General features: G+C 41.3%; 1 protein-coding gene across 1 annotated transcript in view; it reads right to left on the minus strand.

Moving 5' to 3' along the window:
* LOC115202232 (endothelin receptor type B) overlaps positions 1-7,729 on the minus strand; it is a 50,096-nt gene extending 42,367 nt beyond the window's left edge. Inside the window, exon 1 of the mRNA XM_029766220.1 lies at positions 7,565-7,729. The gene's annotated coding sequence lies outside the window, so the exon portion shown is untranslated. The remainder of the gene's footprint in view (positions 1-7,564) is intronic.
* Positions 7,730-13,747: the final 6,018 nt, after the last annotated feature.

A 13,747-nucleotide genomic window follows, 5' to 3' on the forward strand; every position in this document is an offset into this window, starting at 1 on the left:
AGTGTGCCCGGGATGACTGTATTCCTCCGACCCCATAACAATGGTACAATGAGGAGTAGACAACAACAAGAAGTTCTGTCATCACAAAGACCTCTCAGACCAAATCCTGTTACGGGTCTGATGCAAAGCATAGGAACTACAGCCAGTCAGTGTGTCCTTAAATAACAAATAAAGGGCCTGTTATTCAGGAAACAAGCCTAGACCTCCAGCCTCTTTGAAATGGGAGACCACCTATGGAGGAGCCCGGAGGAACCTTTCCACGCATAGCCTTGGCTACTCGGGCCTCTGGGGCGAGGCACAGGACCTAAATTACTGTGTACCCAATGTCCGACCGAGGCCTAAATCCCAATTTCTCTGCCTTGTTTTTCCAAGGGGCTGATTTTTCCGAGGTCCCAGTGAGAACATGCGGTCCCATGAAGCACATCCAAGAAAAACAGCAGACCCTGACCTGTGGGGATTGCCCGAGCTAGGTTTCCAAATCCTCAGAGATCTCATGGGATGGACCCGAGAGCCAGGATGATTTAATTACACAAAGACAACATCACGTGTCACCAGGGGTTACGGGCAGTCGCCTTTATGGGGCTAGAGGGCCGGGGGAGAGGGGGTGGATGTTCACAGCTGATGTACCCATACTTTGCTTACCTGGCCCCATGGCCTGGGTTGATTGGCTCGATGTAACAAGCTACATTGACACACAGGACGGTATTGCTTTAATCTGTCTCCTAATTACAGTACTGAAGGGGTGTGTTGCACCAAGGGAGGGAAAGACGGGAATTGCAGGAGGAATGGACTTGGACAAAGAGAGAGTGTGTGTGTGTGTGTCCATGCCTTTGTGTGTGTGTGTGTCTCGTGTGGACGTCTTCCCATCCCACTGGTGTGTGTTTACAGGACACGGTGTTGTTTTTCAGGAACAGAAGGGTCCAGATGAGATCAGAGCTGGTTTTGATCTGGATAAAAGCTCCTCTCTTCACGAGGCATGTGTTCCCTCAGCTGTGAGTCCCCATAGCTCAGAGGCAAATGTGGCTGCAGTTCCTATGTATGTGAAGAGTCGATGACAATGTGTCTGAGATCAACCAACAGGCTCACCCTTCATCTTATGAGTAAGAGCCTTTGTCAGCTTCATGGGATATGTTTCAAATGTAATCCTTTAGCTATGACATCACATATTTAACCCTCATGCATTTAATCTTGTATTATTCCAATGTTGAGCAATATTCTGGTTCAGAAACCAAAAGTATTACCCAAGTAGGAGCTTATGGGAACTTAACATACACCGATTGTAACAAACATTAAGAACACCTTCCTAATATTGTGTTACGGTTGTCTCAAGCTGTCTGGATGTCCTTTAGGTGGTGGACCATTCTTGATACACACGGGAAACTGTAGAGTGTGAAAACCACAGCAGCGTTGCAATTCTTGACACAAACCGGTGCTCCTACCATTTGGCATTGGTATTTTGTTAGGATCGCCATTAGCTGTTGCGAAAGCAGCAGATACTCTTCCTGGAGTCCTCACAAAATATGAAACATTACATAATACAGAACATTAATAGACAAGAACAGCTCAAGGACAGAACTACATCAATAAAAATAAAATAAAAAGAGGCACACGTAGCCTACTTATCAATACCAAAGCATACACACAAATAATCTAGGTCAAATAGGGGAGAGGCATTGTGCTGTGAGATGTTGCTTTATCTGTTTTTTGAAACCAGGCTTGCTGTTCAATTGAGCAATATGAGATGGAATGGAGTTCCATGCAGTAATGGCTCTATATAATACTGTACTCTTTCTTGAAATTGTTCTGGATTTTGGGACTGTGAAAAGACCCCTGGTGACATGTCTGGTGGGATAAGTGTGTGTGTCAGAGCTGTGTGTAACTTGACTATGCAAACAATTTGGGATTTTCAACATATTAATGTTTCTTATAAAAATAAGTGATGCAGTTAGTCTCTCCTCAATTCTTAGCCAAGAGAGACTGGCATGCATAGCATTTATAGTGCATTCGGAAAGTATTCAGACCCCTTGACTTTATCAACGTTTTGTTACGTTACAGACTTTTTCTAAAATGTATTATAATGTTTTTTCCCTTCTCATCAATCTACACACACAACACCCCATAATGACAAAGCAAAAACAAGTTTTTATAATTTTTTTTGCAAGTTTATTAAAAAGAAAAAAAACTGAAATCACATTTACATAAGTATTCAGACACTTTACTGAGTACTTTGTTGAAACACCTTCGCCAGCAAGTCGAGTCTTCTTGGGTATGACGCTACAAGTTTGGTACACCTGTATTTGGGGAGTTTCTCCCATTCTTCTCTGCAGATTCTCTAAAGCTCTGTCAGGTTGGATGGGGAGCGTCACTGCACAGCTATTTTCAGGCATCTCCAGAGATGTTCGATCGGGTTCAAGTCCGGACTCTGGCTGGGCCACTCAAGGACATTCAGAGACTTGTCCTGAAGCCACTCCTGCATTGTCTTGGCTCTGTGCTAAAGGTTGTTGTGCTGTTGCCCCAGTCTGAGGTCCTGAGCACTCTTAAGCAGGTTTTCGTCAAGGATCTCTCCATACTTTCCTCCGTTAATCTTTCCCTCGATCAAGGGAAAGATCTCCCAGTCCCTGCCGCTGAAAAACATCCCCACCGCATGATGCTGCCACCACCATGCTCACCGTAGGGATGATGCCAGGTTTCCTCCAGACGTGGCACTTGGCATTCATGCCAAAGAATTCAATCTTGGTGTCATCAGACCAAAAAATCTTGTTTTTCATAGTCTGAGAGTCCTTTAGGTGCCTTTTGGCAAACTCCAAGCTGGGCTGTCATGTGCCTTTTTAATGAGGTCTGGCTTCCGTCTGGCTTCCGTCTGGCCACTCTACCATAAAGGCCTGATTGGTGGAGTGCTGCAGAGACGGTTGTCCTTCTGGAAGTTTCTCCCATCTCCACAGAGGAACTCTGGAGCTCTGTCTGAGTGACCATCGGGTTCTTGGTCACCTCCCTGACCAAGGCCCTTCTCCCCCTATTGCTCAGTTCGGCCGGGCGGCCAGCTCTAGGAAGAGTCTTGGTGGTTCCAAACTTCTTCCATTTAAGAATGATGGAGGCCACTGTGTTCTTGAGACCTTCAATGGTGCAGAAATGTTTGGTACTCTTCCCGAGATCTGTGCCTCGACACAATCCTGTCTCAGAGCTCTATGGACAATTCCTTCTACCTCATGGCTTGTTTTTTTTTCTATGACCTGCACTGTCAACTGTGGGACCTTATGTAAACAGGTGTGTGCCTTTCCAAATCATGTCCAATCAATTTAATTTTTACCACAGGTTGTCTCTAATCAAGTTGTAGAAAGATCTCAAGGATGATCAATGGAAATAGGATGCACCTGAGCAAATGTCAAGTCTCATAGCAAAGGTTATGAATATTTATGTAAATAAGGTATTTCTGTTATTTATATTTAATACATTTGCAAAAATGTCAACAAAAAAAAATTCACTTTGCTGTTATGGGCTATTGTGTGCAGATTGATGATTTTTATTTATTTAAACAATTTTAGAATAAGGCTGTAACGTAACAATATGTGGAAAAAGTAAAGGGGTCTGAATACTTTCCGAATGCACTCTATATCAGCCCTTTGATTACAATGAAGAGCAAAACATGCCGCTCTGTTCTGGGCCAGCTGCACGACTGCACAATAATCAAGTTAAGACAAAACTAGATCCTGCAGGACTTGCTTTTTGGAATGTGGTGTCAAAAAAGCAGAGCATCTCTTTATTACGGACAGATCTCTCCCCATCTTTACCACCATTGAATCTATATGTTTTGACCATGATAGTTTACAATCTAAGGTAACGCCAAGTAATTTGGTCTCCTCAACTTGTTCAACAGCCACACTATTCATTACCAGATTCAGCTGAGGTCTAGAATTTAGGGAATAATTTGTACCAAATACAATGCTCTTAGTTTTAGAGAAGTTCGGGACCCGTTTATTACTGGCCACCCATTCCAAAACAGACTGCAACTCTTTCAGTGACTTCATTAACTGTGGTTGCTGATGCGTATATGGTTGAATCATCAGCATACATGGACACACATGCTTTATTTAATACCAGTGGCAGGTCATTGGTAGAAATAGAAAAGAGTAGAGGGCCTAGAGAGCTGCCCTGCGCTACACCACACTTTACATGTTTGTCACGCATTGGCGTGAGTTGGGGTGGGCATTCTATGTCCTTTTTTCTATGTTTGGTATTTCTTTGTTTCGGCCGGGTATGGCTCTCAATCAGGGACAGCTGTATATCGTTGTTGCTGATTGGGAGCCATACTTAGGCAGCCTGTTTTCCTTTGGGTTTTGTGGGTGGTTATTTTCTGTTTAGTCATTTGTTACCTGACAGAACTGTTTGGCTGTTGTCTTTTGTTTATTTTGTAAAGTGTTCTCTTTTTCCATTAAATTACAAAGATGAGCACTAACCACACTGCGCCTTGGTCTACTCCATTCAACAGCCGTTACAATGTTTGACATTAGAGAAGCTTCCATTAAGGAAAACCCTTTGAGTTATATTAGATAGATAACTCTGAATCCACAATATGGCAGAGGTTGAAAAGCCACAACACATTTTTTTACCCTGTTCAAAGGCACTTAAATCTTTTGTCTTTCCCATTAATCCTCTGAATGGCACACATACACAATCCATGTCTCAATTGTCTCAAGGCTTAAAAATCCTTCTTTAACCTGTCTCCTCCCCTTCATCTACAGTGATTTGAAGTGGATTTAACAAGTGACATCAATAAGGGATCATAGCTTTCACCTGGATTCACCTGGTCAGTCTGTCATGAAAAGAGTTCTTAAGGTTTTGTGCACTCAGTGTCATTTAATGTTTGGAAAACTCGTGTCCCGTAAACAAATCATAAACTTAAACCTAATCCTAACTCCTAACCTTAACCCTAGCCCTAACCCTTAAGCCTAAAAATGTATTTCCATTCAAATTCCTATTTTCCCTAACCCCTAACTCAAAGCCTAACCTTAACTCCCCTAAACCTAACCCTAATTTCTAACCTTAAGCCTAACTGTAACCCTAAACCTAACCCTTGAGCCTAAAATAGCTTGGCAAGGTCCCCACGAATTACAATTTTCCTTATTTTTCTATCCTTTTTGGGACTTTGGGGGATTTTCAGCACACACACACACACACTGGTCAGACAAGACAGAGGTCATGCTAAAGGTTTGTACAGAAAGATATAGAGCTCAGTCAGGGTCAATCCCCACTTTAAAGCCAAGATAACAAACTACGGCAGAAATATGAATAATTTACACCGAGGCTGTTAGTGTGTAAACTATGTGGTTTAGCATTATCTGTGTGCTAACGCTTCCCTCTAACATCTCTGTTTACGAGATTTGGACTTAAAGTCATAAATAATGGGTCTTTGATGGGTGTGTAATCTATCTTGTTTCACTACTCCACCCGATAACTGCTCCTATAGCCCCAATTTCCATTATCCTAAACCCTCATGAAGTTCGTACAAATACATTATGAAAATCTAAAAGGGAAATTTTACTAAGTATTTGATGTATTCAATTACATTTGACTTCCATTACTCCTTTCATCAAGCCAAACCTTTCTAACAGGAAACACAGCGTGACCCTTGAAATTGCAAACAAGCAACAGGGAGCTGTTGTTAAAAAAAAAAAGAGTTGGCCATTTTACATCAGTTTTACAGCCAAATAATTCAGCTATACGCCAAAGCATTATCAGGAAGAAAAGTTGTTCAGACGTGGCTAAGTGAATTATAATGTCTAATGCTTGGACGCTAAGATAGTAAATGTACAGATTTATACGACTGCCATGATATACAAAGAGGTCACAAACCAAGACAGATGATGACATAGAAGACTGTTAGACAGCAGTACGGCTGACTGCAGTGACTCAAGTGAAAGCGTTGATTTGGACAAGAGCAGCGTTCTGGCGTCCATGTTGAATATCATCCAACACAAACAACTGGAACATTGTTCAGGGATTAATCATCATTAATGAAGTTACAACCAAAACATTCTGACATCCAGATATAAATTAAATGTTGGAAAGTGCAGTGAGTGCCGTGAGCGATTCTGTCTTTGAGACTATTGGCTAGAACACAGAAGTGAAAATATAGAATGATGCGAATAATGGTTTGGAAGACATGTTGCTTTTCTGTAAGATAATAATAAATGGCTGACCTGGATGGACAGAATGAAGTGCCAATAATTTACCTTTTCCAAACATTAAGAACACATTCATCCTTTTTAAACAGTGCAATAGTAGTTTATGTAATTTCGTCGCTGAAATGTTTTACTTTGATTCCAAGTGTTTGGAGTGATTTTCTTTCCAGGGCTTGTTAACAGACCAAAACTGATACAGCTCGAAAAGGCAGTTTATTATTTAAAAAAAATTACAACTAATTTAATCTCTTATCGTTTTTTATCTTAATGCCTTTTGTTTTCTTTTTCATTTAATGGTGTATGATCACGAACATGTAACCTGGGCCGGCTTCAAAAGTACCCTTACCATTCTACAGATGGTAACACTTAATCGGTAACAGAATAAAACGCTTGATGATTACGGTTGAAACTGTTCCCAGGGAGGGTGAACTTGGCAGGAAAGAGTTCCCCTGTCGTAGAAACAACATCTAACCATCAAATAGCACAAGGAAGTAAACAGTGCTTTAATTGGGAGCAAGGGAATATAAATATACATCGGCGGGAGCATTAAAGGTTTGAACTGAGTTATAAAGATAATATTGGACCTTTCTCTGATGTTCTTTTATGAATCCTTAATCAAATCATTGGCTTTGAGTAACCATATTTGTATGGATTCATGCAAATATTCAGAGGACATGTTAACTGCTGTCATTGATGATTGAGTTTCAGCTTTATATTGCTTATTTACCTTGCTTAGTAGGAGGTTCCACTGTATAGGATTCCAGTGTATAGGAGTTTTCAACAAATCCCAGAAATATAGGCTTATGAAAACGTCATCCTAAAACCCTAAATCCGTAAAATAATCAAACGGTATACGTACGTAGGCAGGCTACCCATGAGGTCCTCACTCCATGAGGGCTAGCATAAGCCATTGGCCACAGGGCTTGTATGTCTCATCCAACACACATGGAAAATGCTAACATTGCAATACATAGTAATTACTCAATATAACAGGCTATCAATTCAGCCATTGTGACGATGGCAATGAATCACCCCTTTACGTGCTTCACTTGTGTCTGTAATTTATTAATGATTTATTATGAAAGACTGGTGAGCTGAGATTTGAGTTGGAACACATTTTAAGTTGTTATCCATCTCTTCCAGTCTCATCAGATATGAACAGCTATATATGATGACCTCATAATGGAGAGTACAGAATAAGAACACTTCAGGGAATACTACAATCTAGCACAGTTGTCTTTGTGTTGACATCAGTGTTTACAAAAGCAACATGGGAACATGAGTTGTCCTTACTGGCATATATATCTATTACAATGGAATGAGCACTGAGGAAATGGTCAAACATTTTAGACATTGAAAACTTTTAAAGTAATATAAATTCCTACCTTCTGTGGTTTCCTTTCTCTTTACCACTCTCACAAACTTTAACCTTACAGTCTTGTTGTGGTATGCAGTAACTGACTGATTGTCAGTTAGCTACTTTACTGTCCAACGGTGAGTGTTGCTACCTCTTAAATTCCCGTTCAGATTTCCAAGGATGTCTTGACAGAGTGGCTGGAGACTAGCATGTGAAAAGCTTAACCTTTTGTAAGGTTCAGACGTTTCTTTAGTCTCTGGCTCCTGGCCTAGATGTGCAACGTTCTGAATGCATTTTGGGGCGCAATAAATTATTGGACTGTTATTAGTCTGAAAATGATAAGGAAACACTTAAAATGTTACTACGACATACTCAAACGCTTGATTATATCATATTATTTTAAGCAATGATTCAAAAGAAAATGTAGTTTTCTGGGGTAGCCTAGAAATTGTATATGTATTGTTTTAACAGTTTTGACATTTTACGATGGAATTGTGCATAACATATTGATGTTAGATCTTAGTTTGTATGTTTTTGGTCTTTATCGTCATTCACCATTTCCATACATCCAACACATTCTCAGGTTTTAGATTGCTGTATGATGAGCAAATCTCCACTAGATGTCATGGTTGCTTGGTTTTTAAAAATGTACTTTCATATATATCAAGAGAAATCAACCAAAGTTACAGATTTCTGCTTGTTAAAAGAAGGAAACAGTAGGCAGAGAAAGATGGGAAGATGACTGCTAGAGAATGTCCTGACCTAAAGAGTCATTTTAACATCTTTGTTTATTTTAACATCTCTGTTTGGGTCAAACTGATGAAATGTGTACGGTGGTGATATATGGTTTTTACAATATGTTGCTTTACATACAATATTCTGTGGATAAGATCTACAGTTAAAGAAAATGTTTGTCTGTCTTTTATCATTGCATGTGTTATGATGATAATCATAGATATTTTATGATGATGGTTTTATGAGGCTATGGGACTAGAAAGGACAATATTGGAAACAGAACCTCAATAGGCTTAATTATTAAAAACATATTTACAAACACATAAACAATGAACAATCTGGATCCAAGAAAGAAAACAAAGAGGTCCAAATAAGTAAAACATTTTAAGCCACGGAATGGTTCATATGATGTTTCTGCTTCTAATTGAACTTCCTGGACGCTGTTGCAACACACAATCATCAATCATTTACAGTGGTGTATCGACCAATATCCTGTATTAACTAAGATGGCAAAATCAACCCATTACATTTTTAGTCACCCTCTGTGCAGTCAGAACAATTGGAGACTATCACTCACTTTCCACTTTCCACTCTCTCTCCCTCTCCCCCACTTTTTTCTCTCTCTTTCTCCTAACCCTTCTCTCTATCCCTCCCCCCTCTCCAAACCAACCTCTCCACCCCCACTCGCCATCTTTCCAATTCAACACTCAAGTCAGAGAGACAGATGCCTCTCTCCGGAAACTTCTGAGGAGGTATATATGAAGTGGAAGTGATGAAAGCCACAAGAAGCCGGGTCCCACTGCAGCAAGGTCTCGGCTCTTTGCTCTCGCCTGCCGGCGAGCGCAAGCTCCCCTCATTTAGAAGAAGCACAGTATATCCTGGAACCCGGGTTCCTCTTCTTTTTTAATTAAAACCCGTGTGGATTCGCCTCCCTCAGACCCCAGTAGAGAGAGAGGGGTTGTAGCGGGGAAAAACTTCCAAGTTGTTCCACTTGACAGGTATATTTAAGTTCACCCAGTTTGACCAGATGGATCATGTATTTTGTATAAGGCGTTATTATATGGCGGTGGTGGATGGGTGGGGGGGGGGACATATATATATATATCAAACAAGTGGAGGGAAGCATAGAGTGGGAAAGAGAAAAAAGGGAGCATGGGGAGAAGGTGGGGATGAGGGAGCAGAGATCAACAAGCATGGAGGAGGAGGAAACGGCGTGGAGATCCTTCTGGGTGATCTTAGATCTTAGAGAGGAGCATCGTCAAGAATTCATCCGCTAAGCGCGGCGGTCTCCGGTCTTTAGCTGGCGTTAGACAAGATGTTTGAAAGACTTAATCGTAAATATTAATAAACATAGCTAATTATGCTTAACTGAAAAATGGATTAGTGTGAACGTCTGTAGATGAATGGCGGCGTCCCATAGAGAGGATACTACTAATAGGTTGAATGATTCATTTATTGGTTCCTTACTCATCAACAGCATCAAAACATGGGACAAACATGACATAGTCAACTGATCAAAACAGATGGACATGATGATGTTTTGAATAATTCTTTATACTGAACGTGTCTTTGGGAGGAAACGGTGTACGTTCACTCGTCATTTGAAAATATGTTCTTCATCCAAAATAAAACTTTTCAAAGAGTTGCGGACTCACTACATGAACAACAATTTGAGACACTGAAAATAATGCATAGGCCTACTACACAATAAACGGAACAAAAATATCAATGCAACATGTAAAGTGTTGGTCCCATGTTTCATGAGCTGAAATAAAAGATCCCAGAAATGTTCCATACACACAAAAAGCTTATTTCTCTAAATTGCTTTGCTCAAATATGTTTACATTGCTGTTAGTGAGTATTTATTTTACCTTAGCCAATATAATCCATCCATCTGACAGGTGTGCATACTGTATCAAGAAATTGAGTAAACTGCATGAACATTACACAGGTGCACCTTGCACTGGGGACAATAAAAGGCCACTCTAAAATGTGCAGTTTTGTCACACAACACAATGCCACAGTTGTCTCAAGTTTTGAGGGAGCGTGCTATTGGCATGCTGACTACAAGAATGTCCATGAAAGCTGTTGCCATGGAATTTAATGTTAATTTCGCTACCAAATGCCACCTCTAATGTTGTTTTAGCTAATTTAGCCGTACATTCAACTGGCCTCACAACCGCAGAGCACGTGTAACCACGCCAGCTAAGGACCTCCACATCAGGCTTCTTCACCTGCGGGATCATCTGAGGCCAGCCACCCGGACAGCTGATGAAACTGTGGGTTTGTACAATTGAAGATTTTCTGCACAAACTGTCAGAAACCATCTCAGGGAAGCTCATCTGCGTGGTCGTTGTCCTCACCAGGGTCTTGACCTGACTGCAGTTTGGCGTCGTAACCGACGTCAGTGGGCAAATGCTCACCTTCGATGGCCACTGGCACGCTGGAGAAGTGTTCTCTTCATGGATGAGTCCCGGTTTCAACTGTACCGGGCAGATGTATGGGGTCATAACATTTACATTTTAGTCATTTAGCAGAAGCTCTTATCCAGAGTGACTTACAGTTAGTGCATTCATCTTAAGATAGCTAGGTGGGACAACCACATATCACAGGCATAGAAAGTACATTTTTCTTTAATAACGTTGCTATCAGTAGAGTCAGAGCTAAAAGGGGATGGGGGGGGGTCAAGTCCAAGTGCTGTTTTTGGGGGGGGGGGGGGGGTCGAGGTGAGGAGGAGGATTATTTAAGATACTGTTTGAAGACGTAGGGTTTCAGATGTCATGTGGGTGAACAGTTTGCTGATGTCAGTGTTGTGAACAGAGTGCCCCATGGTGGCGGTGGGGTTATGGTATGGGCAGGCATAAGCTCCAGACAAAGAACACAATTGCATTTTATCGTTGGTAATTTAAATGCACAGAGATACCGGGACGAGATCCTGAGGCCCATTGTTACCCAATGACAGACATGTTACCCAATGAACATGTTTGTGATGCTCTGGATCAAAGTGTACAACAGCGTTTTCCAGTTCCTGCCAACACAGCAACTTCGCACAGCCATTGAAGAGGAGTGGGACAACATTCCACAGGCCACAATCAGCAGACTGATCAACTCTATGCGAAGGAGATGTGTCTCGCTGCATGAGGCAAATGGTGGTCACACCAGGTACTGCCTGGTTTTCTGATCCACACCCCTACCTTTTGTTTTAAGGTATCTGTGACCAACAGATGCATGTCTGTATTCCCAGTCATGTGAAATCCATTGATTAAGGCTTAATTAATTTATTTCAATTGACTGATTTCCTTATATGAACTGTAACTCAGTAAAATCTTTGAAATTGTTGCATGTTGCGTTTATATTTTTGTTCATCGTACATAGTCCAGGTAGGGGAAGGAAGACATTTTGTTTAGACTAGAGCTTTAGCGTTAGCTCCCTCTAGTGAATTATTTTGGAATGGACAAGCTGGACACTTCATTAGGAGTGAAAGAGGCTATAAGGATAGATAAGAAAACACCCAGGATCTTGATAACTGAATGCTGATTAGCCACATACTCTTAGTAATTTAATTTCACTGATGATTTTAGCAAGAAATACATATTGTACATGTGACTCTATTACCGTGAAAGCAGGAGGGTAGAGTATGTAGATATACTGTAACTAAGATAACTCCTTTGCAGCCCAAAGCACATTAAGAGGCCAGAGAACATTGTTATTGGACCTATATCACATATCAGTCTGTCCATTGCCCAGTAGCAGAAATCTGCCTTACTACATGTCGGTTTCATCATCATGCTGGACTTATATAATCTAACACAGGTAACACTCTAACACAGGTAAAGTTTTCTGATATGAAACATTGAATTATTGTGAGAAATTGTATCCAAGATAATTTTGCCTCAGCACACAAATGATACATCCAAGATATTCATAATCTACAGTGAAAGATCATTTTCTTGGATCTTCCTCTACAGTGCATGTATGCAAAGTGTTTGCAAAGATAGGCAACAGTTATGGAGTGTGCTGTACATGAATGATTTAGCATTTCTCCAACCCATGATAAAGCCAGTGAGCAGTCATGATTTAAGAGCATCGGGCAGTTCTCTTTTGCCTCCGTAAATTAATAATCAAAGAAAACGTAAAAGAGAAAAAGTGAAGCTTTCAAAAATCAGTGGGGGCCGTGTTTCATGACCAGCATGTGTCAATCCTGGAGCCCTCACCTGGGTGCCCTTGTATTTGTGTGTGTGTGTGTGTGCCCATGTGTTGTGAGTGTCCATGTGCGCTAACGCTCCACTGCGGCGGCTATGCTATTGTACCGGCGCGATCTGATTTCCTGAATCACTCTACCGGTTGGTTGTACATCTAAATCAGCGTTGATCGCTGACAGAAAACAGGGCTAACTGCTGCGAAGGAAGAAGCGTTTTTTTGGGTTAGCGAGCAGCCTACTAAATAACAGTTGTCTCCTCAAATCTGCGTGGCCAGGGCTGCATTATTGATGGGGCCTCCAGGGCCCTCTGGCTCCTTAGATGGGGATGGGTCTCTCTGCCTGCCTGCCTGCCTGCCTGCCAGCGAGAGAGAGAGGGAGAGAGGTTCTGGGAGGAAAGGTGGACTGAACCAGGCCCGTCGAACCAGGTCTCAAATGGTGTTCTGGCTTAGGTGGCTCTGTGTGTCTGGGAAGTTCTGGAGGAGCGAGGTTCTGTGTATGAACCAACCAGGCCTAGAAAGCCAGCTTGGGCCAGAACACAAACAGTAACGCCTGGCCTTAAATTGAAAATGAATGGTAGCATGATGTCCCTCTGGGGAGACAGAGAGGGAGCAGCTGGTCTTCAAGACACTGCTGGTCCAGGCTTCAAAACACACACAGAGAGAGAGAGAGAGGGCCACTACATATTGACGCTTTAATAATTGAGGGCCACTTCAGGACTTCTTTAGGGTGACAGCCATGGACCCTCCCTCCCATTTGTTCACTGTCACAGAGACAAGGCACAACGGAATGAATGAATGGTAATTAATATGAGAGAGGAAAACTCGAAGGTGAGAAGAGAGCAGAAGGGATGTGAGGAGCTGGTTTTCCTATATCCTGTGGGTGGAGCACATCCATCTCTTAGGAATAATGGCCAGCATTGATCAAATTGTATCTTTTAATCTTTTACTAAGGACTTTTTATCTGTTAATCTGATTAATATCATATATTAGAATAGCCTTTGCCATTTACAGTTGAAGTCGGAAGTTTACATACACCTTAGCCAAATACATTTAAACTCAGTTTTTCACAATTCCTGACATTTAATCCTAGTTAAAATTCCCTACCTTAGGTCAGTTAGGATCACCACTTTATTTTAAGGATGTGAAATGTCAGAATAATAGTAGAGAAAATGATTTATTTCAGCTATTATTTATTTAATCACATTCCCAGTGGGTCAGAAGTTTACATTCACTCAATTAGTATTTGGTAGCATTGCCTTTAAATTGTTTAACTTGG

Source organism: Salmo trutta, chromosome 11 (genome assembly GCF_901001165.1).
Source record: "Salmo trutta chromosome 11, fSalTru1.1, whole genome shotgun sequence".
NCBI lineage: Eukaryota > Metazoa > Chordata > Actinopteri > Salmoniformes > Salmonidae > Salmo > Salmo trutta.